This window comes from Macaca nemestrina, chromosome 15 (genome assembly GCF_043159975.1).
Source record: "Macaca nemestrina isolate mMacNem1 chromosome 15, mMacNem.hap1, whole genome shotgun sequence".
Lineage (NCBI taxonomy): Eukaryota > Metazoa > Chordata > Mammalia > Primates > Cercopithecidae > Macaca > Macaca nemestrina.
In genome coordinates this window covers 6,686,971-6,711,643 of record NC_092139.1, presented here as the reverse complement: position 1 = coordinate 6,711,643, position 24,673 = coordinate 6,686,971, and positions in this window count along the sequence as shown.

Here is a 24,673-nt window from a genome sequence, read left to right as displayed (position 1 = left end):
CCCCGCCCATGTGGCTCAGTTCTCTCATCCTTTTTGGAGTAGCCTGGTGGAGAGCCAGACCAAGGCTGACCAAGCTCCAGGCTCTGGACTTAGAACTAGGGCTGACACAGCCAGCACTTCCTGCCTGTGTGGCCTTGAGAACTTGGCTCAGTTCCTCCATGCCTCGGTCTCCCCATCATTGGGAGGAGGTGGCAACACCCCTGCCTGATGTGTGGCGCTGTGAACCTCGAGCCTAAGGCTTCTTTGAACTCAGAGCATCCAGCGCTCGGCTAGGACTTTCATTGGCGCTGCTCTTACTTCCTCCCCATCGCTTTAGAGGGAACTCATTCATCCCCAGCTGAAGTGTAAATAACCGACTTTTTCCAAACCCAAAGAAGCCAAAGTGAGCAAACCAAGCAGTGGCCCCCAAAGGGACCTTCCCTTCCAGGTAGGAGCTTCCATTCAATACACTGTCCACTCCCCACTGCTGGAGAACCCCAGCCTGGGGGTGCCCAGGGCCTCCTTAAACAAGAGTTATCCTCCAGAGGCCTGGTGCTCAACAAATACACGGCTCAATCACCTCTTATTTTACCCCAAAAGACAGACGTTACCACCACAATGGACCCAAACTGTGAGCTCCAGAAGAACAGAAAAGGTGCCCATCGTTCCCTCTGTGAATCGCCAGCAGCTATTAGCACAAGTGTCTGGCGCCTGGGATGCCCTTGGTAGGAGGGGCTTGAATTTAGGAAAAAGTGAATGTTAGAGCTCAGCTCAGGAAGTCCCAGGAGATCATCAAAAGCAGATGATCATGCTCTTTAAAAGTGGTATTCCCAAATGCTCCAGCCCTGATCGCAGCTGACAGCTATCGAAGGAGCACAGACCAGCCAGGGCCAGAACAGTGGTTTCCAAGGGCAAACCCTCCTCATTAATTCCGTCCCTTCAGTGGAACTGTGCTTTATCTCCCCCTGCAGAAAGGAATCGATCTCACCGTCCATCAGCGTGGCGCTCGCTTCCGTAGGACTCGCAGCGCAGATGAGAAAGCTGGTCCGATGCTCCATTAACGCAGCACTTTAATAACAACGTCACTTAGATCTCAAACTGCTTAATTAGATTTCACTCATTGCCATCATTCGCCTCATTTGAACTGCTCGTTTATAATTTATGGTCTTTATGCATTTGGTTGTTCATTTGTAAAATAGGAGAAAACAATCACTGGGCAAAAAGCAAAGCTTAAGAAATGGATTTGACTTTTCCCAAGGGCTGGGGTGCTGCACGGCTGAGCAGCAAGGTCAAAGGAGGAGGATGCTGGATATGTGGTTGTTTATTGTTCCTGCCTGCTCAGTATCCTTCATCCCTTCTCCTGGTAAAAGCTCCTGGGGTTTCCGCCAGGTAAGGATCCTCCCCAGCTCCAAGCGTTTGTGGTTGAGCCATTCTTCCACCTTCAGAAGGCATCTGCCAGCACCAGCCTCCACCATCAGCTTATTCTGACTCCAGTAGTCTCAGTGATTGTTTCAAAAATAGGCACCTGACCCAAAGCAGTCCAGTGACAGTGAGCCCTGAGACATTTGCTGTCATTACAAACATGCATGACTCCACACAGCAGGTGAAGGGGAAAACAGCAGAGAAAGAGAGGCAGCCCCTCTTTCCCTTGGACCTTCCAAGGGGTCCAAGGGAAAGTCATTCCCTTGGGAATGACCCTGTTGGATGTAAACATTGCAGAGTGTGGTGAGGGGGAGCAGTGACTCCCTTTCCTCCGCTACAGCTGGGGAAGAGGCATGCAGAGCTGGTGGAACTTCAGTCTGTACAATGTGGGGGCCAACCTCCCTCCCCCAGATGGGTGGGGTGAGCTGGCAGAGAACCAGCTTGAGGAAGCAGAACAAGGGAATTCCTGGCAACATTTCTGAGCACCTGGACTTAGTTGTGCCTGAATCCAGGGGTGCTGGATACTTAAATTTTGTGAGTCAACATGTTCCCTTGTTTCCTTCAGCCTATTTGAGCTGAATTCCTTTCACCTGCAATGGAAAGAAGTTCAACTGACAAGATGTGATGTCAGAGATCACCTTCATGAGAAACACCTTAGTCACTGATTCTTCTACAAACCCAATTTGCAATGCATTTCTAAACATTAAAACCATGGAAAGTGCTAGAGTGGTATCAAAGATGCCATTTTGAATTCATAGAGAACAGTAGGGTTTCCTCTGGCCACCTTACCCCACATTTCAACATCACCCCAGCCCCACTATGACATAATACATTCCCTTGCCCTACTTTTTTTCTCTCCTTGGTTTTTATGGTCGAACATATTAAATACCTTACTCATTTGTTTTTTGTATGATCTGTCTCTTTCCACTACAAAATCAGCTCCCTGAGGACAGGTGTTTTTCTGTTTTGTTCACTGATATGTCCCCATGTCAGTGGAACTGAGGCATAGTAGTCCTTCAGTGGACATTCATTGTCTGATTGAGTGAATCAATCTGTTGTAGGAACTACATTCAGCCACTAGTAAGAGATGGAAAGCAAGCAATGTGGGAGTTTCTTTTTCTTACACGTCAGTCTGGAGGGTTCAGAGCTGGTGTGGAGACTGCATGGTGTCCTCTGGAACCCAAGTGCCTTCTGTCCTGCTGTCCCCCATCCTCAGCACGTAGATTCCCTCCTCGAGGTCTTCTCATGGTCCAAGACGGCTGCTGGTGCTCCAGCCACATCATCCACATTCCATGCAAGAAAAGGGGATAAATAGACCCTCTCAAATGCTTTCCCAGAAGAACAAACAACTGCTACCTTCGCCTCACTGGCCACCTTAGCTGCAAAAGAGGCTGGGAAATGACATCCTTTAGATAGGCTCATTGCCATCCCAATAAAATCAATGTTCTACTACTAAAGAAGAAGGATGGAGATGGAACTTGGAAAGCAACTAGAAATCTTTGTGGAGGGGGGGCAAAAAGAAGCCATGTAAATGAGGAAATGATAGTACCATAGGGAAGAAAACTACCCAGCCATTAACAATCAGGTTTTTAGAAAACTCTGACTAGTGCTAGAGAATATCTACAATACAATGTCACAAAAAAAGGTGGGCTCTAAAACTGTGGAAGACCTCTATTTTTGTAAACACATTTCCCAACCACACATACATGCACACCAAAGACTTAAAAGAAATACACCACAATGTTCATAGTGTTTTCCTCTTAATTAGGCAACTACAGGTGGCTTTTATTTTCCTTTTATGCTTCATTTTTCAGAGGTTTTCGACAAACATATGTTGCTTAAAAAACATTTTTTTTTTTTTTTTTTGAGAAGGAGTCTCACTTTGTAGCCCAGGCTGGAGTGCAGTGGCATGATCTCAGCTCTCTGCAATCTCCACCTCCCGGGTTCAAGCAATTCTCCTGCCTCAGCCTCCCGAGTAGCTGGGATTACAGGTGTGCACCACCACACCTGGCTAGTTTTTGTATTTTTAGTAGAGACGGGGTTTTACCATGTTGGCCAGGCTGGTCTCGAACTCCTGACCTCTGGTGATCCATTCTCCTCAGCCTCCCAAATTGTTGGGATTACAGGCGTGAGCCACTACACCTGGCCACTTAAAATTTTAAGTAGCAAGTAGAGTGAGTGGCATCCCCGTTCCTGGTTTAGCTCTGTGCCATCTCACGGTGGGGCAGACCCAGGAGGAAGAAGAGAAGAAAGGAGAGGGAGTAGAGTTGGGAAAAGGCAGAGAGAGGGGAGGGAGGAAAGTGATCAGAACCAGCAGGACGGTCTGGGAGGAGAGGAGAGGGGAGGAGAAAGAAGAGGAAAGAGTCCAGAGAGGCCGTGCTTTCTGCTAGGAAGGGCTGGGAAGGACTTTAAAAGGAGCACAGGAGTTGGGTTTCCTCCAAAAAACCCAGAGTCCTCGCCCACCCCCCACTCTTCCCTGTACCCCACCCCCTGCCTCCCACCACCACCAAGGGCAAACTCTAAGAGGATCTCTGGTGTTTTCTTTGATCACAGAAGCCCAGGGAGCAAACCCCACAGCTGACACTGACTCCTGCCTCTTCCATGCCACCCCCTGCCCCTGTGCTCCGGAGCCTCCTTTGGTTCATTTTTGGCAGCCCTTGGTTCCTACAATTCCTGCAGCTGCCTTGATTCAAACTCCCTCCCCAACTCCACCCCAGGCTTAAGGGTGGACTGGATGGGAGCTGCAGGTCTGCAGCGGGGGTTGGGGAGGCATCTCCAGCCAGTTACACCCCAAGGAGATGGAAATCAAAGCCAATAGAAACTCCTGTTGTTCACCAGCCCCTTCAAACATCCTGCTTGGAGCAGATTCAGGCTCTGGAAAAGTTCACAGGAAATCCTGGAGATCAGATGCTTGCTCAGCAACCACAAGCTTTATCTTGTGTCTGAGTCCCAGAAAACAAAGACAAAAGTTTCTTCTAAGACTCCCTTCTCCCTTCGCCAACCGGTAGAGCACCATTTCCAAATAAGGCGGCTCCAAAAGCAATCCTAAAGCAGAGCTTGAAAGTCAAATCACATTCTCAAAGCTCGTGCAGTTAAAACACGGGTAAAATGCCCCCAGAGTTTCCCAACCATAGCAGACAGGGCCCCCCACAGCCCGCCCTCCCACAAGCTGCAGAAAAGCAGCTAGCCTTGAGCTGTTCAATTCAGTAGCCATTTAAAGTTTAATAAACTTAAACTTCAAAACTGAACGGCAAAATATTTGTCCATGAAGACAATTTGTTGTTTTGTAGAACTACTTACTGTATTCACTTCCAATTGCTACTGTGACAAATTACCAGAAACCTTGTAAGTTAAAACAACAGGCTGGGTACAGTGGCTCAGGCCTGTAATCCCAGCATTTTGGGAGGCCGTGGTCGGCGGATTACTTGCCTGCAGGAGTTCAAGACCCAACTGGGCAACATGGCGAAACCCCATCTCTATTAAAATTAAGAAAATTAGTTAGGTATGGTGACACGTGCCTATAGTCTCAGCTACTCGGGAGGCTGAGGTGGGAGGATGGCTTGAGCCCAGGAGGTCAAGGCTGCAGTAAGCTGTGCACTCCATACTGGGGGACAGAGTGAGACCCTGTCTCAAAAATAAAATAAAGCAACACACACTTTTTATCTTACAGGTCTGGAGGTGACAAGCTCAAAACGTGGCCTGCGGGCTAAAATGGAGGTGTCAGCAGGGCTGCACTCGTCTCTGGAAGCTACAGGACAGAATCCCTTTGCCTTTTCCAGCTTCTAGAGACCATCCCCATTCCTTGGTTCATGGCCCCTTCCTCCTCCGGCAAAGCCAGAAATGTTGAATCTCTCGGAATATCTACCATAGCCACAGCTCCATCTGACCGCAGCCACAAAAGATTCTCTACTTTTCAGGACCACTGTGATTACACTGGGCCACCTGGATCAATGCAGGGTAATCGCCCCACTTCAAGATTGGTCGCTTAGCAACCTTCATTGAATCTGCAACCCGAATTCTCCCTTCTGCAGTATAAAGTCACACATTCACAAGTTCCCAGGATTAAGGCATGGTTGGAGGCCATTATTCTGGCTACCACATTGCAGTTCACTGTAACCTTTGCATTAAATTGGGTATTACTGTGAGTTCTTGTGCGAGTGTCGGGCAAGTGTACCATTTCTAGCATCTCACATAAACACATCACCCACCTAGTTGGTGTCAATGGATTGGTTCCGGTAGGATGATTATTTTTCTATGCACAAATGTAACATTGTAATATGTTTATTTAAATATATTATGCAGAAGTACAAGTTACAGCGATATCTACGTAATTAAATTGAAATTCTTATTATTTTGACTTTGATATAAACTGTTTTTCTAGTTTCAAAAATTAAGTATGGATAAAATTTGAGATTTAAAATACAGGAATGGCACTGATAAGAATCGAATGGAGACGCAGAACTATAAAGAAAATCAGATATACCACAAATTTCATGGTGAGTGGCAATTATAATTTCTTTCTGCAGGAAGAAAACAAATAGCTTTTTATTTGTTGGATTAAAGATAATAAAGTGAACACTAGTCACAGACATTCTTATCAAATACATAATGAATTTGAAAATACGTTTTCTCTCAATAGTCAGAAAGAATCAACAAAACAAGTCAACTAAAATCGGAAGGAAATAGCCAATAAAAAAATTGTAATGAATTTTCACTTTGTAACTTTGGCCAGCTAGGAAATAGAATGCTTGCTCAGAAGAGGAAAAAACTTTTTTCTTTTTTTTGAGACAGAGTCTCGCTCTGTCGCCCAGCCTGGAGTGCAGTGGTGTGATCTCGGCACACTGCAAACTCTGCTTCCCAGGTTCACGCCATTCTCCTGCCTCAGCCTCTCGAGCAGCTGTGACTACAGGCGCCGCCACCACGCCCGGCTAATTTTTTTGTAGTTTTTAGTAGAGATGGGATTTCACCGTGTTAGCCAGGATGGTCTCGATATCCTGACCTCGTGATCTGCCCACCTCGGCCTCCCAAAGTGCTGGGATTACAGGCATGAGCCACCGTGCCCGGCCCGAGGAAAAACATTTTTAAATGGACACTTTAGGAGACTTTAAAAAAAAATTATTTCAATATAAGAATTTTGTTACAGTATAAAGAACAGACTGAAAAAATTTTTCTTGAAAAGTATAAGATCTTCACTTAAACCAACAAATGACCATAGACTCAAAATCTTTCTGAAAATATCAAAAATCAATTGATTGATTATTTGAAAAATTTCAAACACTTTATTTTAGCCTCAGATAGTTGCACTGCCCAATTAACACTCTGAGTAAATTTCGTCTCAAAGGATTTTCAAATTTAAGAGGGAATGTTGTCCATTCACGGCTTAAAATGCTGAACTCGTGGCATAGATAATTTTGTATATTCTATATCTGTCAAAGAAGAATTTCAGCTAGAAATGAGAAAATTAGTTTCTATCACAACAGATCAGCTACCTTAGATCAAAAATCCAGATTTGCTAGAATATTGAAACAAGAGCCTGATATTTCCCTTAATGCTTCATTCCACAGTATGATCCATATTAAAAACATTTGTGTCCAGTCTTCTGAAACAGACTCTAGCAAGTGCCATGGATATAGTGGTTAAAATCATTTAGTATTTATGTGCAAGCGCTATGAATCATCATGACTTTATGGCTGAAAGTAGAAGACAACGAATTTAATGATGTTGTGTTCTTTCTTTGCTCATTGGCTGAGTCATGAAAGAGTTTTACAAAGATTTACTGCGGTGTTGACTTCAATTCAAGATTTCTTTGAAACAAAAGACACACTTGCCAAATATGCAATCAAAGACAAAAAACCCCGCCAGTTTGGTTGAAAGTTTTCTCACTGTTATAACGCACATATGAAAGAGCTAAATTTGAAGCCCCAAAGAATGAAAGAGTTTATCAGTGACCTAGTCAGATGGATAGATGAATTTACGCCGAAATTTGAACCTTTCATATCGTAAATCAATAATAATGATTGTCACATTTTCCCAACACAAATCAATATGTAGATTTTCATTGTAATTGACGGCATTATGTAAATTTGCTGCAAAACCTATCGGAAAAAATTGAAGAACACTTGATTAATATTGATAAATTTTGAGTTGCTTTTCAAATTTATGTGATGTCCCCTTTGCATTCAAGGTTAATAATACCGAGTTATCACAAGAGTTAGTTAATTTACTTAACTTGGATAGTTTGGAAACTGATATGCTTTGCTTTCAAAGTCAAATCACTTCTTCTAAAAAACAAGATGAACCGGTTTTGGCAATATGCATGGGAATGTTAAAGGAAAATGGCTTTTTTATGCACAATTCCAAACTTTAAATATGTTTGGAACAACATAAATATGGGAATCCACTTTTTCAATTGTAGATTTCAACTTTACAAAATATAAATATTGGTCAACTATTTCTGATGAAAATGTAGTGGCTACATTGAAATGTGCTATAACTGTAACATACACCGGATTTCAAAGACAATCAGACAAAAAATATAAACTATGTTATCAATAATCTTTAAATTATTATATATTGAAATGATAATATTTTGGATATAGACAAAATCAATTTTAAAAGTTAATTTCACCTGTTTCTAATTTTTTGCCATGGCTATTAGAAAATGCAAAATTACATAGTGGCACACATTATATCCCCATTGAACCACGCAGAATTAGACTTTCTTTTCAGAGAAACTGAAGCTTGCAAAAAGATGATCTTTCCTTTGACACTTCATTTCCAATCATGGGTCCAAGTCCATTTTAATAAAGCTTACAAAATGATGACCAAATCTATCAGCAAATTTGGTGTTATCTATGTTAAGTTTAAAAAGGTGTTCATTGTTGGCATAGAAAAATTAAGAAATTATATGAAACATTCAATTCTTGGCCCCCCTTTAAAAAGTCAGGTCTGACCAGCTTGAGCCCATATTTCCAAGCATTGATACCTGCTCAGGGTCCATCAGTCCCTCCCTTGCCCAATGTGGCTGTTTGCAAGCCAATTTATCACAGTTGAGTGTTCAGAGTTTGACAACTTCATAAAATTATTTTAAAGTATTTTCTCTTTTTCAATGGTCTGATAAATTTTAAACAGAATTACCTCTTGTTTGGAGGTTACCTTGAACCTATGTAAAATCAAATTCATTTAAAGGACTTTTTTTAAAAAAATAGATCTTTGATAAACTTTTAAATTTATTCAATGGTTGTTAATCTATTCAGGGATTTCTAAAAATCTTATTGAGTCAATTTTGCCTGTTTATAACATTAGAGAAAGTCATCTACGATCTCCCTAGATTTTTAAATATTTTCTTGTCATTTTAAAATTATTATGCATACCTGTGATGGTAAATCTTTTCCCATTTTTTATGATGCAAGTATTTGTTTTACTCTTTTTATTGTACAAAACTATGAGGTGGTTGTCTATTTTGTCTTTTGAAATAAGCAACTCTTTTGTGTTTGTTTGTTTAGAGACAGAGTCTCACTATGTTGTTTAGGCTGGCCTTGAACTTCTGGGCACAGGCTATCCTTCTGCTTCGGTCTCCTGAGTAGCTGGGGCTACAGACACTCACCACCCTGCTTGGCTTCTGAAATAATCAACTCTTTATTTTACTTATCAACTTTACTATTTTTCCTAATAAATTTCTACTTTACTTTCTAATAACACAACTTGCTGTTTTCTGGTTATAGTGTTTTCTATACGCTTTAGTTCAATTATTAGTCATTCAGATCCCCTCATTCTTGTTTTAATGATAAAAGCATTTTGGGATATAGATTTTCCTCTGAATATGGCTTTGGCTACATCCAAGATGTTGCTGTGATATATCAATATCTTGATAAATAATATTGATATAAAATTTAAGTTTCTATTTTCTCCTCAATTTAAAAATTATTTAGAAGAGTATGCTTTAAAATTTCCCAGTGAAATTATCAATTCAGTAGAGAAAGGACGGTGGTGAATTCATACAAAGGAGTACTATGCAGCCATAAACAATGGTACTGATATACACACAGCATATGTGAATGTCGTCAACACTGTATTGAGTAAAGGAAGCTGACACAATAGACTACAGTCCGTATAATTCCATCTGTGAAAGATTCAAGAACAGACAAAGCTAATCTACAGTGACTGCAGTCGGAATAGTACAGTGGTTGCTTCTCGCGAGGAGGCATTAGCTGCGAAGCAGTGCATGGGAAGCTTCAGGAGGTGTTCCGGGTGGCTGTACATGTGTAAAAACTCACTGAGGTGTATACTTAACACTGTGCACTTTACAGTATAGAAGATATGCTTCCATTTAAAAATCTAGTTTTCTTACAAATATCATACAGCATTATTGGCAGAAAATTTGGCCTGTAAGTTACATCCTTTCCAGACTTTGTTAACATTCTCCTCTTGGCCAGAGTAATGGACTCTGTTGTTCCTATTCAGCATCCTTCTCCCTTTCCTCCTTCTCCTCCCACCCCTGACACTGCTCCAGATCCCCTCTCTCCACGCAGCCCGTGGGGAAGCTGAGCCTGCCCCAGCTCCCCGGGTGGGACTTGAATGGTCTTGGTCAATCATGACGATTCGATCTGTCTTGCCCAGGGGTTCCAGGTGAAACCAATCTGTGCATTCTCTTGGGCAACTCTTCTTGATTCAAGAGTGGGCATTTGATATCGGTAACCCAATCTGACTAAAGAGAAGGATTTTTATTGTGTGGTTGGAGAAGTTCATTTTTTTCTTCCAGTGGAAGAAAACAAGGGAGGCCCTGTCTCAGTTGCTCCACCTCTCCACAGTCAGCCTTAAGAGAGAGGCCAAAGGCCCCTGCAGTAGCCCACCCTGGTGCCCACCCTTCCTTGACCTCCTGGACATGGGTTTCTACATTTCCCCATGACTTAAACTGCCTGAGTCAGAGTTTCTGTTTGCGGCAGTAAATAATCTACTCGTGAGCCAAGAACACGACTAATATCAAAACTGTTCCGTGTGCCCAGAAGAATGGGGCTGTTTCTTTGGAACAGAGTTGTATTGATATTTCATAAATCAAGCTTGTTCATTGTGTTGCTCACATTCCTTATCTGCTTATTTGTCCACGTGACCTATCCAATTATGAGAGGGGAAAGTCAAAGTCTATTGCTATGATTGGGGCTTTGTCGAGATCGTGCATTAGAGTCTTTGCGTCTAGTGAAACGCTTGGCAGATTAAGATTTGGGCCCGCTATGTCTGCTTGGTGGATTATAGATTTTGTCAGTAGAAAGTATTCCTCGGCTTACCATTTCCTGCCTGTGGCCTTCAGTTTTGCTTAATCTCATCGTCGTATTTCATCCCTGCTTTCGGCGTCCCTCGTGCTGTCCCACTTACCCCAGCTCGTTTCGTTATTATGAACGTTTCTGGGTCAGGTTATTTGGGCTGCGTCTTGTAAACAGTTTAGAGTTGGCTTTTGCTTTTTAAGTCAAATCTGATAGACTATATCGCCACCTGTTTAATAATATATATTTACCATCTAATTTTATTTGTTATTTACTGGGTTTTTTTTCCTTTTTTAAAATTGCATTGAAGTTAGTTTTCCTTTTCTCCCTGTTTTCCTCCTGGACCTTGGAAGTTGGATCACTGCTGGCCTTTAAAACTTTCACCAAACGTGTCTAAATCTATGGTTCTCTGTTGTTATCAAAAAAATTTGAAGTTTTATTTCTTTCATACTGTCCCCCAAGGCAAGCCCTCTGGAAGCTTCCCAAGAAAATTATTTAAAAACGACCCCCTCCTCTCTAGATTGTCACTTCCTACCCTCTTCCCTGATTTATTTTCTCCAAAAAAAACTTAGGGCCAACTGGCCTGCTGTAAGTTACCTTATTTTTTCCTGTTCTTTTAGTTTTTTTTTTTTTTTAATTTTTCTAGATTTAGGGGCTACAAGTGCGATTGTTACATGGATATATTTCACAGTGGTGACGCCTGGGCTTTTCGTGTACCATACCCAAATAGGTATCCCACAGGTAATTTTTCATCCCTCACCCTTCCCCACTCATCCACCCTCCCCAGTCTCCAGTGTCTGTTATTCTGCTCTGTATGTCTGTGTGCACACATCGCTTAGCTCCCACTTGTAAGTGAGAACATGTGGTTTTTTACTTTCTGCTTCCGAGTCATTTCACATTGGATAATGGACTCCGGTTCCATCCATGTTTCTGCAAAAGACATGATTTCACATTTTTTTTTATCCAGTTGCCTTATTTTGTTTGCTTTCTCTCCACACTAGCTCCATGAGGGTGAGAATATTTATTTTTTTCAGAGCCTGTTATGACCCCAGGGCCCAGCATAATGCCTAGCACATAATAGGTGTTTTATAAGCACATGTTGAATAACTAAATGCCTTTTCTTCTCTCTTCCCAGGTTATAAGCCATGTGGAATTTCAATCTCAAGATATTAATAATTCTTTCTTTGTTTATGTAACTTATAGGACAAGCTACAAGGTCAGTACAAGTACAATAACCATCCGGTAGATGAGAAAACTTAAACTCAAAAATGTTACATCATTTCAAGATGGCACAGCTTAGAAATGACCAGGGTGAGACTTGAACTCACATCTGCCCAATACTAAAGTTCACCTTCTTACCCTCCATGTCTGGGTCACACATACACCCCGCATTGTAAATGCTTTCTTGGTATTACTTCCCAGCTCAGGTGGGGAAAACTTGGGGTGAGGCCCCTCAAACCATCCTGACCGACACTACCCCTTCCTCAGAGTCCAACTCAAATGCCTCCTCCTCAGCAATGCTGCTTCAGGTCCCATCAGTGAGAATAAATCTGAACTTGTTACCTTTTCTTTGTTGCCTTCATCAACTTCTGTCTTACATTATAGCTGTGTGCGCATCCTCTGCTCCCCAGCTAAACCGTGTCCTCCATGAGGGGCCCCATCTAATGCCTCTGTCTTGCCCACTGCTCCAGGGGCAGTACCTGGCATACAGTAGGCACTCAAGTAATGCAGGTCAATTGAACTGCTGAGGTGTAATACCAATGGCCCTGGACCATCCAGACCAAGATCCACCTCCTCCAGGGAGCCTTCCTGGACTACTTCTAGCCAAATCCTAGCTCTCTTTATCTGGCCTTTAACTGCTGTGAGATTTGATTCCATGAATTGTAGTGCATGGTTGTTCTTGGATGGAAGAAGAAACACCAACCAAATAAAAGAGTCTGACTGCAAAGCCCCTGGAGAAAGGAACAATGGATGCCTGGGAACATCGTCTCTCAAGTGCTGTCCCCTTGTGGCCAGAGCATGGAATTCCAACCAGCAGGCAACCAGCTCTAAAGTTAATTACTCTGATTTCCTTCCCAGCTAGCCAGCCCAATGTTGGGTCAGTGAATCATTAGACATCGTTACATTCTTTAAAAATCCCTACTACTTTTCACTTGGAGTTCCCCCCGTACTTAGAGCTGCCCAGGTCTGATGCAGCTCAATTGCAAACCAACCAGTGTCTGTATCTGTAGCATCTGCGGTTGTGACTTCAAATTTGCCACTCATCCTTCAAAGTGCTCTTTGTTTTCTGGAAAATACATTAGTGTGGGGCCAGCTACAGTTCCTGTATCCATGAGATTACATGTTAGTGGGGGATACAGGTACTAAACCAGTAACCCCAGAAGCAAACAAGTTCATTATCATGAGCATGAGGAGACATTCTCAGTGTCCTGTCCAACATCCAGATTCCTTCTTCTTGGAGAACAGATTCCAAGCTGGATTCGGGTAGTAATGGCCCAGCTGAGGTTGTCTCGTTTTTTAATTTATCTGATTTTTCAGCTTTCTCCTGGGCTCCCTGCCCTCAACAAGAATGTAAGGTCTTTGAGGGCAGAAGTTCCACGAACCTGTTTTCTCAGGGCCTAGAACATGGTTTGAAACACAGTCAGTGCTCAATAAATGCTCAACATGTCAATGACTGTTCACATTGGAAAACATGCAAGAAATCTGACTTAAGAAAAGAAAAAAACCTACAATATGCCAGTTACATTTGAATTTCAGATAAACAAATATTTTTAGTATAAGTTTGTGCCATACTTATATTAAATATTTGGGACATCCTTATACAAAAAAAATAAATTGTTGTTGATCTGAAATTGAAGCTTAAATTGGCATCCTGGGTTTTACCTCTGACAACTCTAATCTAATAGAACCATCCATTTTATGCTAAAGAGGAAGTCTCAAAGCTGGCTGAGAAGCTTCAGAGAAAGATCGAGCCCTGGGCTGCACCAGAGGGACTGATCCAGTCTTTGAGTTCGAGTTTATCTGCCTGTGATTCTAATCATTCGCTGAGTTTGGGGATCGTGACGCTGAATCCTCAGAACATACCAACCCAGGGGTAGCACCAGCTCTGAGGAGTGGGGGACTCCCTGCCGATGGGGATAACGTTCCAACACTGGGGGTGTCGGGGGAGCTCTGACTATCGGGGAAACCATGGTCCTCTCTTCCCTCAACAGGGCACAGTAGCTTCAGCCTCATCCAGCCTTGCCTGTCCCAGCGTTGTTCCATAGAGGAGTGTGAAAAGCAGCCCTCAAAAGGCCGTATGCGTGTCCTAACCCCTACAGCTGTGAATGACCGCTGATTTGGAAATAGGCTTTTTGGAGATGTGGCCAACTCTTTGGAGAAGTCCTTTGGATTTAGTGTGTTCTTATAAGAAAAGGGAGATTTGAAACACAGACACAGAGAGAAGAAGGCCATGAGAAGATGCAGAGATTGGCCATCAGCCACTGGGAGAGACTCTGCCTCTGAGATTTCAGAGGGAATTGACCCTGATTTCTAACTTCCAGCTTTCAGGTCTGTGCGAGAATAGATTCTGTTGTTTAAGTCACCCAGTAGCCCTGGAAAACAAACACCTCAACTGCATTAGAAGCAAACTGAGGACACCAACTCCTGCCTTTTTATAAACCACCCTCTCCCAAGCACCTAATATTCTCCAGGGGATGCAAGAAGAGCTGAATAAAGGCCTAAAGGTGAACTGAGTCAAGCTTAGTGCCATTTTCCGTAACACCCTGAGACCTCAGGATTGCGCAAAAGAAAGGCAATGTTGCCATCTTGGTGACCTGGATCACAGCAGGATTTGCTGGAAATTGATCTTTCAGGATCAGGGAGTGATGCCCATGCAGCTAAGCTACCAGGAGGGAGTGGAGTTGTGGCGAGTGCCGCTGTCAGCCTCTCCCGTGAAAGGAAGACTCGGTGAAGTAAGAGGCACTGGGCAGCCTGTTCAGGTGAACAGGTGAGCGTCGGCCTGGGGAAGGGCTTGCAGCTGGGGGTGGGGATGGTGAGCTGAAGTTCTGGCAAGGCTGTGCCAACATGGTACTGGGCAAGTTAGAAGGACACGGTGGCCCTCTCCCCACCATGGGTACGTGGACAGCAGGCTCCTCTCTTTAGAATTGAGGATGGAGAGGAAGCCAGAGCTCAGCAGGCCCAAGGAGAGCAGGGGAGGTAAGACATGGAGTCAACGCCCCTTCCTGGCAAAATCGCCTCCAAGCAGGAGGTGATGGCTGAGCCCATTTGTCAGACAGCTCAGAAATGGTTTATTTGTACACGGCCTTGAAACATGCATCCCAATGCCAGAGGTACCCAAATGATCATCATTCATTGCTAGTGGGGGCTCTCAAACTTGACCTTCCATCCACATCACAGACTCGCCCAGAGGGCTTGTTAAAACATGGATGGCTGAGGCCTAACCCCAGACCTTCTGATCCAGTGGGTTTGGGTGGCACCTACAGATCTCCATTTTTTTTTTTTTTTTATTTTTCCTTTTTTCTTCTTTTTTTTTTCTTTTTTTTTTTTTTTAGTTTTTATTTTTAAGTTTCAGTGTACATGTGCAGGATGTGCAGGTTTGCTACATATGTAAACATGTGCCATGGTGGTTTGCCGCACCTATCTACCCATCACCTAGGTATTAAGCCCCGCATGCATTAGCTCTTTTTTCTAATGTTCTCCCTCCCCAAACCCTACCCACCAACAGGCCCCAGTGTGTGTTGTTCCCCTCGCTGTGTCCGTGTGTTCTCATTGATCAGCTCCCACTTATGAGTGAGAATATGCAGTGTTTGGTTTTCTGTTCCTGTGTTAGTTTGCTGAGGACAATGGCATCCAGCTTCATCCATGTGCCTGCAAAGAACATGATCTCATTCCTTTTTATGGTTGCATAGTATTCCATGGTGTATACGTACCACATTTTCTTTATCCAGTCTATCATTTGGGTTGATTCCATGTCTTTGCTATTGTGAATAGTGCTTCAGTATTATAAATTAGATTTATATTTATATTTAATATAAATATAAATTATAAATTAGATTTATATTCCTTTGGGTATATACCCAATAATGGGGTTGCTGGGTCAAATGGTATTTCCTATTCTAGAATTTGAGGCCTCACCACACTGTCTTTTGCAGTGGTTGAGCTAATTTACCTTCCCACCAACAGTGTAAAAGCTATTTCTCCGCAACCTCCAGCATCTGTTGTTTCTTGACTTTTTAATAATCACCATGCTGACTGGCATGAGATGGTACCTCATTGTGGTTCTGATTTGCATTTCTCTAGTGGAGATCTCCATTTCTAACAAGATCCCAGGTGGGGCCACTGCTGCCACTCTGGGGACCACACTTTGAGCAGCCGGTATAGGGATTTTGACTGAGCCTCAGGTTGCAGTGAGGCCACGTTTGCTCTGTGTGATCTGCTGCTCAGGAAGATGGGGGCTTCATGCCTCAGTGAGGTGTCCCTCACTCCACAAACCTTGGCTGGACAGTTGCTATGTGCCAGAAACTATGCCCTGCCCTGGGGATGTGGAGATGAGTGCATCCCCTGCTCCCCAGCCTCAGCCTAGGAGGGGCTCCCCGTGACTACTCCTATCCCTCTCAAATCACTCTTGGAGTTGTAAACAGGGTGATCTTTGAAAACACCAAATCCTGCCATGTCACCTGTCCCACTGCCCTCAGCCTAGGAGCTAGGAACTGACCAGTTCCTCCCTGTGCTATAACTCAGGGCACATAGCTCAAATTCCAGACATTTCCTCCAATTACGTCCTCCCCCAACACCTCTGATGTCTTGCCAGGACTCTGAGGGGCTGACAGGCAGCAGAGGAGGTGGGAGGCCCAATGGCAGTGGGGAGCAGAGGCCCTGGCTCCCAAGTGACCTCATTTCAGCACTGAGTCCTCACCTAGGACTCCCCTGGGAAAACTGAGACCCTTGGCCACGCTACCTGGTTCCTCCTACTTCCTGAGTGATTTGGCCTCAGCTTCATGGCCAATAAACAAGAACAGAGAGGGGCATATGGGAGCATTTACACACGTGCTCTGGAGCCACGTCCAAGCTGTGGGACCAGGATGAGCTGCCTGGCTTTTCTGTGTCTCAGTTTCTTCACCTGCAGAATTGGGCGTGACAATAGTTCCTGCCTCAGAGGAGTGCTTTAAGAATTCAATGATAAAATGTATGTAAAAATGCTTTAAACTGGATATGGCAGGTGGTGCATTGGCTATTATAAAATTAATTATTTCTTTAAACATGCATCTAAAACGGCTCAAGCCCTCATTTTTCCAGCAATGAGAATGAAGGAAATTTAAAGTCATTTCAGTTGAATCCCAAAAGAACATCTGCTAATATACTGCTTACAACAAACACTCTTACAGTCAAATACCATGCCCACCAAAGACTGAATATACCAAGATTTGGAAAAAAAGATATGTAAAGATACATGCACGTGTAGTGTGTTGGGTGGGTGGGGGAGAACTCAAAGAAACAGCCATGAAAAAAATGATTGGAAATACTAAGCAATTGAATTCAAGATATAAACATTACAAAGAGGTTTACTTCACATTTACATATACAAGAGCTATCTAGTATTCACAATGATGGTATAATAGTCACGAACCTTTATGCTTTAAGTAATATAGTGCTAAAATATATAAAGCAAATTGATCTGAAATGTCATTAAGCTTAAGTATTTCTTCCTGAAGAAACCCTTCCAGGGTCCCTCAAGGACTCTACAGGGGACTCCACTTGTCTTATCACAACATTTATGGTTAGTATTTGTCATCATTCACTTAACCTCTCCACCGCCCTCACTAGAACTGAAGCCCTGAAAGCCTCAGTCTGTCTAGTTTATTTGTTGTGTGTTCTACAACTCACGTGCATTCAATAAATAATTGTTGAATGCATGACAAATAGATATATATTAAATTCTATATCCCTAAAACAGAAAACACACTTTTTTTCCAAATATTCAATGGATGTTTACAAAAATCCATCACATACATTTGGTCAAAGGAAAATTTTAATAAATGTCTAAATGAAGAAACTATACATTACTAAATGTAACAAAAGCAACCAACAAAAAATTCCAACCTGCTGCAATTAAAAATTACTTTGTGAAATAGCTTCAGTCAAACAAGAAATCAAAATCAAAATTATATTATTTATAAAGTAAAATATAAACAACAACAATCCACATAAAAATGTATGAGACGTGGCTAAGTCTACACTTGGAGGAAAAAAATGAGAGATTGAAATGTTTTCGTATTTAAAAAACAAATAACTAAACTAAATGAAGGAAGCAGTCAAAGCTAGAACTAAAAAGAACCTAAAAAAGAACAAAATAAACCCCAGCAGGCAGGAATTAATAGAGATAAAATAAAAGTTTAAGAAATTAGAAAACAGAACAAAACATAGAATTTACAAAGATATTCAAGAGCTTGTTTTCTGAAAGGCAAGCAAAGTAGACATGCAAATGGAAATTTTAATTAAATATATAAATAGTCTCATCACAAGTGATTTTTTTACACTTGATCTTATCCAAAAGGCCAAGAAGCGATATAATAGTTTAAAAAAAAAAAAACTACAAAATATTTTTAAACTATAAAATAGGAGTAAATTACGGAATAACTCTGAAAATCTACAGTAAAGAAAATTACAAGATTTTACTTAAAAAAAGAACATTCTGGAAGACCTAAATATGCAGAGACAGACTACACTCCTGGATGGGGAGAATTGAGACTTGTAAACATACCAGCCCTTCCCAGATTAATAAGTGAATTTAATATAATTCCAATCACCATACTAATGAGATCTGGGGGCGAGAGAAAGGCAGATTTTAACAACTGAGTATAAAACTGTTCTGAGAAACAAAATGCATGACAATAACTAAGACAGTTCTGAAAAATAGAATAATGAAGAAAGCCAGTGAAATGGGTGGGGATCCTTCACCCAGGCACCCAGGAGCAGGGATCTAGAACCAAGAGAATAGGGACTCCTGGTTGTGGGTGCCCTGTCCTCTTCCCCTCGTTCATCCTGACAGCCTGCCTGGCCAGACCAACACCCAGCCGCTCACCCCAACACCCAAGACGCTTAGACCACCCACAGTCCTTCACCAGACAAGGCCAGACTAATACCTAGCCGCTCACCCGAACATCCAAGATGCTTCGACCACCCACAGTCCTTCACCAGACAAGGCCAGACCAACAACCAGCCACTCACCCCAACACCTAAGACGCTTCGATCACCCATAGTCCTTCACCAGACAAGACCAACATCCATTCCCTGGCCCTCACCTGCCTTGGATTTACACCGAAGACTTAAAATTTGGTGCCTGTCTGAGTCCTAATGCTTCAAGATGTGATTCTGTAGCTGTTGCTATGGGACTAAACAGAAGAAAGATAATTATTAAACAAAGTGGGGGCAGGCAGACCCAAAGTAATAAAAGATGGTGTGGTCCTTGCACAGACAATGGACTTAAAGGACAAATAGATGAACGTCAGTGCTAAGCTCATTCAGGACACTGCCATCGGCACAAATGAAGAGGCCAGGATGGTGGCACCGGGCTCTGTGGACAAGGAAAGCTGGCAATGTGTAGTCCAGTGGGCTCCAGGGGTGGGGGTGATGGAGGCCGCCTATGCTGTGACTGTTGAACTTAGGAAGCAGCCTGTGACAACTGAAGAAGGAAAGAGCTTGAAGAACTTGCTCAGACTACAAATGGAAACCAAAAGAAAATTGCACAGCATCATTTCTGGTGTGAGGAGAAAAGGTCAGAAGAAAGACAGCCTTTACAGTCAAGAGTGTAACGTCAAATGACTGATTAGAAATTATTGAAAACACAAAATTCAAGGGACATTTTCCCCTCCATATGTTATTGACATGTACAAAGGTCTGAAGTGTGAATTCCAGGATGCTTGCAGTGAGAAGCAACATTCTAGTGTCCAGTCCCAGAGGAAAGAGCTGTTTCTTCCACAACATCCCTATCAAGAGTCCAGGTTCTGACCTCTCTTTGATCTGAACTTGGTCATGTGCATAGCCCTGAGCCAATTGTAGTGGGTGTGGGTTTAGAATCGAGATTCCTGCTGCAACTGCACCAGACCAATCTGGTTCAACTTCGATGTAGCAAAGTTGTGAGTTGTTTTCCGTTGCCGTGGGCTCCCAGGTTGAAGGTCGCATCATCTGAGCTTGTGACGAACTTTTGACCTCCTCTTTCTTTCAGAATGAACCTTCTGGAGAACATCAGAGATTTCCCAGGACCCCATTTTTAATTCTGAGAAGTGAGCTTGGCACCATCGGGTGTCCAGTTATTCCAAAGCAGTGCTTCCCTTCCCTCCCCTGCCTCACCCTATGGTCACATGGCTTCCAGCTCATCGATCCCTGGAGGAAAGACACATCCCATAGATGTGGGGATCAACAGAGAAAAGCCCTGCTCTGCTGTGGGATCTCAGCTGTCTCTACCCCGCAAGTTGCCGTCAGCAAAGACCCCTTCTTGGGGCACGTCAGCGGGGAAAGGGGTGGGCAGGGGTGCTTGTTCTTGGTGAAGTCAGCATTTCCAGTTATCGTGTAAAAATGCCTTCAGAAAAGACAAGCTGTCCAAGGGAAATAGTCTCAAGGACATTCATTTCTGGAAATGTATCCCCCATTCCCTCCCTTGCAAAGTCCTGAGGGCTGCTCTTTCCAAGACGGTGTGGACCTGGATAGATGTTGGCTAAGGGCTGGCTTGAATGCTCTATGCTGAGGGGATCCAGCTGTCTTCCTCTGGGCCTCCATATCCTGCTTGTCGCAGTAGAAACGAGATCATTGTCCTCAAGACAAAACAATAGTAAGTAGCATTCATGTTGCATCTTATATTTTTAAAAACACTTTCATTTCCTTTGCTTCACTTCTGAGTCAGGTACTCTTCGATCCCCATTTTACAGAGGAGGAAACCCAGGCCCACAGAGCTGATGGATCTCAGAGCATCATCTGGAAAGTACTGAAGTATTGCTATCCAGCCCTTGAAGAACATGTGCATGTTGTAATTGCACAAATTCATTGGAAAATAATAGTAATAATAAAGGTAAAATTAAGCACTCGCCACCAATGGTGCAAATCCCATTTCTCTGTTTCAGTGGTCATTTCCTTTTGAGGCTGTGTGGTTATTCATTTAACCAATCCTCTGTTGTTGGCTATCGAGGTTGTGTTCACCTTTCCAATTCAGGCTTTCTGAGGCAGATCCTCAGTCCTTTCCAATGTACTAGGTGGCTCTGCCGTACAGGAAGGGACGGTTTAAAAGTCAGATTGACTTAGAAATCCTTTGCAACTAAGTGGAAAATCATAATTAAAATGACCACCTGCCTGACACGCTTACTGCACTGTCGCACCCCCAAAAGCACAAGAGAAAATGGATGGGATGATACAGTAATGACTCTGAAGACATGGCTGCCCACATTCCCACAGCCTCTTCATTTTCCTGCAGCCAGTGCTGCCCTGCCAGGGCACGGGTAGGCCAGGGATTCCCAGTGGCACGCTGGGAACACTTAACAACAGGGTATCTACAGGGAGGGGAGTCCTGATTTTAGCGTTTGCCAGTTTCCATGGTGTAAATACTCCCACCATATCAAGCTCCCAGTGTGCGTCACTGGACACAGGTTGCTGAGTGTAACGCGATCCCATGAGCTAACAGGAGCTGGAAGTACCCATGGGTTGGAATGATACCTTACACACCGAGAGCTCCCCAGCCCAGCTAAGTTCCAGTTCCCACAGCGATGAATTGCTTGGTAACACTTTGCTTCCTTCCTGCGCCTGTCTTACGTCCTGCCTTGCTTACACCCCTGCTGGAGTTGCCTGGGATCAGCTTCAAAATAAACTCTACACTCAGAGCTTGCATCTGGGGGAGACTCACCCTAAGGTGCTCTATAATACAAACTTCACAGCAATGGCAATTTTGAACTTCAAGTCCCAATAAGAAGGCAGGAGTTCAAGGTACGCGTGGGAGTTGTTTCCCACAAACATTCAGCGTCAAGAAAACGCCACTAGAGTAGGCTGCTGCAAGGAGGTGCCTGTGACATTTGGGGTTGGCTGCAGGCTGAGCAAAGAAGCGAATACGTCTCAGCTGAAGCAGAGAGGAGCACTTCCCATGGTTTAGAACCCAGGGAAGAAGAAAGGATTGCCCGGCCCTGTCCCCTCCTCTGCATCTGCCCAGTTCAAGCCTCCACTGCCTCTCACTTGGACCAGCAGCAGGGCCACAGTGGGTCGGTCCCCTCCACCCACCACCCTTGTCACCCCATCTCCCACCCTGAGCCCGGGTGTCTGCTACTGAAACGTATGGCCATGCTCACCTCTTTCTTTCTCTGCTTACAACCCTTCAAAAGCCCCTAAAGATCTCGTCTTCCACACCATGGCCTGTGGAACCTCCCATGATCTGGCCCTGCCTTCCCTCCAGACCAGCCCCAACCCACCCCTGCATTGCTCCCACCTGCTTACCTCTCTTTGTGCTGTGTCCATTGCCTGGAATTCTCTTCCTTCTCCTCTTTGTCCAAATCCTGCTCATCGTCTTAAACTCAGCAAGGAGAGTCTCCTCCTCCAGGAAGCCCTCCCTGACTTCCCCTATCCTGGATTAACTAACATTCACTCCCAGGAGTCCCCAGCATAGCGCTATCACTTCACTCATCCACTGTATTGTGATGACATGTTCATGCCTGTTTCCCCTAGGAGACTGTGACTTCCCTAAAGAATCCTTGTCTGAATCATCTCTGCATTCCTGTAGCTTTGGCATCTTGTTTGGGAAATGGTGGGTGCTTTGTGAGAATGTTAAGGCAATTCATTCATGCATTCATTCGTTCATACACTGCTTCTGGCTGCAGAAATGCCTGCATTCTCTCTGCTATTGATGGCTAAGTTGTGAGGAGTGGTTGGGGGGCAGCAGTTAACCAAATTGATTAGGCATGTATACTAAATAAAGTACTGGTAGGGCTCTGGGTCTTAAGAAGTGGGGTCCCTGACCTCAAGGCACCTACCAGGAGACAGGAGTGCACATCTAATGTGCTGGACCAGGGCACTTCAAATTTTAACCGGACCACAAACCACCTAGGGACCATGTTAAAGTGTAGGTTCTGATTCAGCTGAGCTGGGCTGGGGCCCCAGGGTCTTTATTCGTTTGTTTATTTATTTATTTATTTATTTATTTATTTATTTTTGAGACAAAGTCTCACTCTGTCACCCAGGCTGGAGTGCAGTGGTACGTTCTCAGCTCACTGCAACCTCTGTCTCCCAGGTTCAAGTGATGTTCCTGCCTCAGCCTCCTGAGTAGCTGGGATTACAGGCATGTACCACCACGCCGGGCTAATTTTTGTATTTTAAGTAGAGATGGAGTTTCATCATGTTGGTCAGGCTGGTCTAGAACTCCTGACCTCGTGATCTGCCTGCCTTGGCCTCCCAAGGTGCTGAGATTACAGGCGTGAGCCGCCGTGCCTGGCCCAGAGGATCTTCATTTCTAACCAGCTCCCAGGTGACGGTGCCCTGCTGGTCCTGCACCACACTGGGTGCTTACCGGCGATGTGTCTCACTCTGCAACCAAAGGCAAGGCTGCATGGCGCACATCCTTCCCTCCCGCCCCACACACTAGCGTGTTCCTTCAATCAACTCTCACTTTGTTTCCTAAATGTATTTAAAGGTAAATTTTAAATTCTTATCTTAAATGAAAAAGAAACATCAGTTTTGATACACAGAAAATACCCATGAGATAGAGTAAAATGTTCTACACACAGTGGCACATCCTAACCTGAAGGTTCTGAGCCACGTCCAACTCCCTCTCTGTTAAAATCAACTTCAAAATAAACTCCATACTCAGAACTTTCATAGTCAATGGAGATGGTCAATGTTAGCGGGGGTTAAAGGCATATTAGCACTAAGCTGGGACTTTCTCTTTGAGATCACTAGAGGGATTCAGAAGAATGGAAAAAGGGACCAGGCATTGTGGCTCACGCCTGTAATCCCAGCACTTTGGGAGGTCAAGGCTGACGGATAACCTGAGGCCAGGAGTTCAAGACCAGCCTGGCCAATATGGTGAAACCACATCTCTACTGAAAATACAAAAATTAGCCAGGTGTGGTGGTGGGTGCCTGTAGTCCCAGCTACTTGGGAGGCTGAGGCAGGAGAGTCACTGGAACCCAGGAGGCAGAGGTTGCAATGAGCCAAGATCGCACCACTGTACTCCAGGCTGGGCAACAGAGCAAGGCTCCATCTCAAAAAAAAAAAAAAAAAAAAGAAGAAGAAGAAGATGATGACGAATGGAGAAAGGGATGAGTTTCTCAGTTTGTGGTTCTCTGTTACTTGGCGCCACACTGTGTGCTGCAGGCAGTGTTTTGGGAGAGCCTGGATTGAGAACTCCAGAGGCCACTCTGTCCAGCCCAGGCGTGCTCCAAGTGCCTGAGGTCACTGGCAAATGACCACAGCTGGGCTCTCTTTGGCTCAAGAATCTCAAGATTCCATGCATTTTCAAGGCCTGGAAAATGCCTCCAGTATTTGAACCCCTTGACAGCTGGCCTCACTATGGCACCATTCCATGGGAGAAGAATCTCACCGCCCTCCACCCTATTATAATCACTTTAGATAAACCCTGCTCACAGGCGGCAAGAAATTTTTAAAAAAAAAAAATGTGGGAATAGATGTTATTTCACAGGCAGCAGAGATTTAGCTGTATGGCTTTCTCTTCCTAATTGTGGTTCTGTCCAGGGAGCCCACAGCAGGGGATAAATCACGGTGATGGTTGGCAAGCCACTGTTTCCACACAGCTACCCGAAGAGTTACAATATTATCTGATACTGAAAGGTGGGGACCGGGGAAAAGGGTGAATGGATGACTCAATCACAGATGGAGACGCAGAGATGAAGCCATTCATTCCCACCCACCACCACCACCACAAAAAAGAACATCTGAGCCCCCACCATGAGTCAGGGATGAGCTGGTGCACCTGCCCTCAGGGGCTCAGCCAATAGAAGTTGCACCCCCTACTGATCTGAAGA